Source organism: Cicer arietinum, chromosome 2 (assembly GCF_000331145.2).
Source record: "Cicer arietinum cultivar CDC Frontier isolate Library 1 chromosome 2, Cicar.CDCFrontier_v2.0, whole genome shotgun sequence".
In the NCBI taxonomy this organism is placed as follows: Eukaryota; Viridiplantae; Streptophyta; class Magnoliopsida; order Fabales; family Fabaceae; genus Cicer; species Cicer arietinum.
Window position 1 is genome coordinate 13,732,389 of NC_021161.2, and position 6,000 is coordinate 13,738,388.

The following is a 6,000-nucleotide window of genomic DNA, read 5'->3' on the forward strand; positions in this document are numbered from 1 at the left end:
TCTACCTTCATCAACATTCTCTATTTTTCCTCAACCATCCACCTTATCCTCCACTAATTTCCTCTCATATTCTCAAATCCTTCACTCTCCTCCTCATGACTTTGAAACACTGCTGCCCAGTCCATATATAAGTGCCATGTCACCACTTTTTGTGTCCCCACAAAAACCAAGTTCCTCCATTTTTGGTATTAGCCAATTTTTTAACTTTCCAGAAGCTGCTGACCCATCTAGTAAACCATCCACAATCTGGACCTCTCCCGTCCTTGGCTACTTCCTTTGCCATTATTCCCTCTATCTCCGGTTCCACCATTCCATCCAACACTATCGTTGATGCTACTTCTCAACCAACCACTCATATTGATAGCATTTCAGCAAGTGTACTGAATCTTTGCAAGTAATAATAAAACGGTAGAACCGAGTGTCGAACTCAAGGATTGCATTTTACTATTTAATTATATTTGATTACTAGAATTGAACAAAAAGGTTCCCAAGTTGATTGAAATAATGTTTGAAATTAACAACAATAACAAAATTAATCTTTTATAATGAGAAAAATGTCAGGGATGAGTTTCACTTCGAATCCAACATTGGTGTCTAATTTGATCCTAGATACTGAATTCCTTTATTGAAGTATTACCGAATTCTCTTTATTATTCTTGCCCTAATGTCTTAGTGACAGAACCTTTAATTCCAAAGTAACCCCTAATTCCTTAGTGGATTTAAGATTAGAATTAAGCATTATCGTATAGAAATTCTCTTGTAAATTATTGTTTTGCAACTAATTTAATTGGTTTCATGACCTGCATCTATCCCTAGACTACAAATTCATGAATTTCTCATCTCAAGCATTCGTAAAGTCCACTTCCGTTTCAAAATACAAATCGTAGAACATTTTAATGTTGATCAAGCAATAAAAAACATTAAGCACAGAGATGAGAAAAACAATTCAATAAACTCATTCATATAACTAAAAATCAAATCAGAAAAATAAGGGTTTCATCTGGTTACACGCATCCCTAACAAATAGGGTTTAGTTACTCATGACAGAGATACAAAAGATAAGGATTAAAAAGGAATTACAAGAATGATTCATGGATGATTCTTGATAAAACTGCTTCAATGGCGTTAGAAACGACCGTCTTTGAGTTTCTATGCTAGGGCACAAGTCTCCCAAGTTCCCAAGAGTCAAAAAGATCCCTAAAACAGTACAAATCTGCGTTTTTATGGTTGCTGGTGCGCATCACGCGCCCTAGGCGCAGAAAACGCGCTTCAGGCGCGCCTGGACAGTGTTGGATAGGCGCGCCAAACTTGAGAAACGTGCTCCAGGCGCGCAGGGCGCGCTCCAGGCGCACATCATCTGCTGTCTGATGTAGTTTGCATTTTTCTCATATTTGGCGTCTGAATTTGATCCCGTTGTCTTCATGAAAGTTGTAGATATGGATCTTAGCTTTCATTAGCACTTGGAGTGACACTAATTGGACATCCAGAACTCCAGATATGGCTGAAATACTCCACATATATCATGTTGATTCTTCACCAAAATTCAGCACTGCACTAAAACAAAACGCAATGTAAAATTACGACAAATTCCTACTTAATCAACGAAATAAAAACAAAAAACATTTTATTAACTCAACGAACAAAAATCAACAAAATGTATCAAATAAATCCTTAATTTAACTGAAGATTGAGGATAAATAAGACTAAAATAGTGGGAAAATATGCATATGATGAAGAGTCATCACAACCCCAAACTTAATCTATTGCTTGTCCCCAAGCAACAATTAATTTCATATTTGTTCCTGTTAAATGCACACTTAAATTCAATTTCTCAAATTACATCAAACTCAAATTTCAAAGTTCTTGCTACTGCATAACATTCACCATGCTCAATGGTTGTTTTCAAAAATACAGACAACAAGATTTGTACACCTTGGCATTCATTCATCAAATTCAACTCTCTCTTCACACAACCTCACCAAAATTTCTCGCAAGTGTTTAGAAAGGTTTATGAATTTATCACTCAAATCCTAGAACATGCATCACGCTACCATAGGCTTGAAAAAAGTCTAGTTAACAATCACAATGCAGTAAATACATACATTTTTGGAGTACTTTCGGGTTGTAATGAGGCTTAGGTAAGGGTAGGACATTTTAGGATAGTAAGCTTTACCACTTGGAGTTAGGCATACATTTCCAGATTATTCTACCATTTTTTTTCTTCACCTTTTCATTATGGAGATTCTCAAACATTGATAGAAGAACCAAGAAGATATATTTTGTTTTTGTTTTTGTTTTTGTTTTTGTTTTTCTTCTTTCTTCTTTCATTTTATTTTTCTTCTTTTTATTTTTTTATTTTTTTATTTTCTTTTTCTGAGAATCACCACCCCAAACTTAGAAAGTTGCTATCCCATGAGCAACCCCGAACTTAGAATTTTTTCAAGACAAGAATTTTTTTCTACCTAACTCCAAGTAAGGTGATTTAATTAAAGTCAGGTGTTTTGCTTGTAATGTAGCTAGTAACCGAAATAAAAGGGCAAGGCTCAAAGGGGCTAGCAAAGGGTAAAATTTTCATAGGGTAGTTAGAAAGGCTCAAACGACCAATAAAATTGCCTCAATGTATGCATAAATTACAAGTGATGCAAGTCAGAATTAGTGCAAGTTCTAGAGGGATAACACATGTCTGGATAATCACACAACAAAGAATTTAAGTGTTTAGGCTCAAAAGCTCACAGCTAGGATAATAAGAGAGAGTATGAACAATCAAAATAAAGCCAACATGCTTCTGAAAAGTTAAAATTGTATTTTTGAAAAATTGATGGCATATTAGCCTTCTACAACCATTTAGTAATCAAGAATGCATGCATTAGGAAGACTTGTCGACTTGAGCAATAACATAATCTAAGAAATGAAATTTAACTGGCAAAATCAAAAACAGGAATTTTGAGATCAAGTGCAAGTCAATATGACTGTTTCATCATAGTACACATTTAGTGAAAGGAAAAAAAAAACATGAATAAACGAAAGTCGACATACACTGACATTAAACAACGAAAACGAGAAAACGAAAACTTCTCTCAGTTTAGTAGTTCAAGGATTCTCGTTTAGATCATTCGCTCATGTTCCGCTATGGTCGCCAGTATACTGGTGAGGTGCAAATAGATTAGCATAAAACATGCTTCCTAGTGTCTGGAAAAACACTTCAGGCGCACGTTGTGTCATTTGAAGATGTACGATCGCTTCTCAACGCATTTTTTTGATTCCTTGCTCATACCAAACATCAAAACTAAGAGAACTAGCAATTAGAGACTAAAATTGGAACTAAATGGAGTAAAATAAATGTGAAATGCAATAAATAAATACGGTGCAAATGATATAAAATTGGGTTGCCTCCCAATAAGCGCTTCTTTAAAGTAATTAGCTTGACGTCTCAACTATTGTCAATGTGGTATATATGACATGAAGAACACATCATCCTTCTCACCAAAAGATACATATTTCAAGTGAGGTGGCAATTTCTTTTTCTCTATATATTCATCTTCATTCCTTTTCAACCCCTCCTATGTAGTGGGGAAACGGGGGGAGTAAGATGATGATGCTTCTGGCATGGCTAAAACCTCTTTCACCTTCGGATCTTTACTTTCTTTAACAACATCTTGGGGTAGGCATAACACTTTTTCTAATGGCATAATGTGTCCTTGATGTTCACCTTCTTCATCGACTATCGAATTAAAAATCTCAATTCGGTTGCACCCTTCTCTTTCGTTTGAATGCTCCATGGCTTTTAAAATATTGAATGTGACTGTTTCCTCATTTACCTTAAAGGTTAAGGTGCCATCTGCTACATCAATCATAGCTCGCCCTGTTGCTAAGAACGGTCTCCCCAAAATCAAAGGAATGTCATTGTCTTCCTCCATGTCTAGTACCACGAAATCCACTGGAAAAATGAACTTATCCACTTTAACCAACACATCTTCCACCACTCCATAAGGGTGTTTCATTGAGCGATCCGCAAATTGTAGCATCAGCTGTGTGTCTTTGACTTTTCCAATGCCCAGTTTTTTGTATATGGAAAGGGGCATAAGACTTACACTAGCCCCAAGATCACACAGAGCCTTCCCAAAAGTTCTATTTCCAATGGCACACGGGATTGAGAAGCTTCCAGGATCCTTGAGCTTCGGCGGAAGTTTTCTCTGTAGTATAGCACTACATGCTTCGGTTAGCATCACTGTTTCACCACCGATTTTTCTTTTCTTCGACAGAATCTCCTTCATGAACTTGGCGTATGTTGGCATCTGTTCTAGTGCCTCTGCAAAAGGAATGTTAATTTGTAATTTTTTAAAAACATCAAGGAACTTACCGAATTGTTTTTCTGTTTCTTCCTTTTTTAACCTTTGAGGAAACGGAAGTCGAATTTCTGATTTTGGCAGTGGTTCCCTTTTTTGTAACACAGGTTCTTCCTCCTTTTCAAGAGTGGTGTGCTCCTCCACTAAGGTCAGTATGACTGTTTCTTCTGAGTGGGTCGAGCTTGAAGTACTTACACTTTGTTTGACTTTAAGCGGTACTTGTTCACTTACCTTGCCACTCCTTGTTGTCACGGCATTGACATAATTTCGTGGATTCGGAATCGTGTCACTAGGCAAATTTCCAGTCGTTCTTTGTGCCATTTGTTGAGCAAGTTGACCTACTTGAGTTTTCAGATTCTTTATGGATGCAGAGTGATTTTTCTGGATGGCTCTTGACTCTTCAATGAAAGAATTTGTGATTGTCACTAATTTCTCCATGGCACTCTCCCAAGCAGCCTTTCTAGGTGGAAATTGGTTCGTTTGAGCTCCTTGTTGACCTTGAGAACCACCTTGCTGATCTCTCCAGGAAAAATTTGGATGATTTCTCCAACCAGGGTTGTACGTATTAGAGTAGGGATTATTCTGCCTCCCGTCATTACTAACAAAATTCACCTGTTCTAGTTCTTCTAACTCATTGTCATCTAGTGTTTCACAGGCTCCCGTTTTATGTGCTCCTCCACAAAGGTTACAATTAGTCTGCTTTAGTAATTTGACAGGAGCTACCGGGGGTTGTATATTTAGAGCTACCATCCCCTTCTTTATCTCAGCGACGATAACATCTTTTATCTGTTTTGAGAGTAACATCCCCTGAATCAACCCAACCTCATAAACATTCAATTCCAGCATACCAACTTTTGAATTGCTTTCGCATTTTTTTTTTTGGATCAAAGAAAAAATCAGCTGAGGACTGGCCTCGCATACAAGGTTAGACAAATTATGAGTAATGAACAGTTAAAGAAAGATAAATAACCAAGTAAAAATTAAAGAGTTTTAAACTAGAATTTTTTTTTTAAATTAGAAATAAAATAAAATAAGAAATTTTATTGCAAAGAAAAAAATTTCAATTCAGTAAATAAATTAAATTCAATAGTGATATGGCAATCCCCGGCAACGGCGCCAAAAACTTGATAGCATTTCAGCAAGTGTACTGAATCGTTGCAAGTAATAATAAAACGGTAGTACCGAGTGTCGAACTCAAGGATTGCGTTTTACTATTGAATTATATTTGATTACTAGAATTGAACAAAAAGGTTCCCAAGTTGATTGAAATAATGTTTGAAATTAACAACAATAATAAAATTGATCTTTTATAATGAGAAAAATGTCAGGGATGAGTTTCACTTCGAATCCAACCTTGGTGTCTAATTTGATCCTAGTTACTGAATTCCTTTATTGAATTATTACCGAATTCTCTTTATTATTCTTGCCCTAATGTCTTAGTGACAGAACCTTTAATTCCAAAGTAACCCCTAATTCCTTAGTAGATTTAAGATTAGAATTAAGCATTACCGTATAGAAATTCTCTTGTAAATTATTGCTTTGCAACTAATTTAATTGGTTTCATGACCTGCATCTATCCCTAGACTACAAATTCATGAATTTCTCATCTCAAGCATTCGTAAAGTCCACTTCCGTTTCAAAATACAAATCGTAG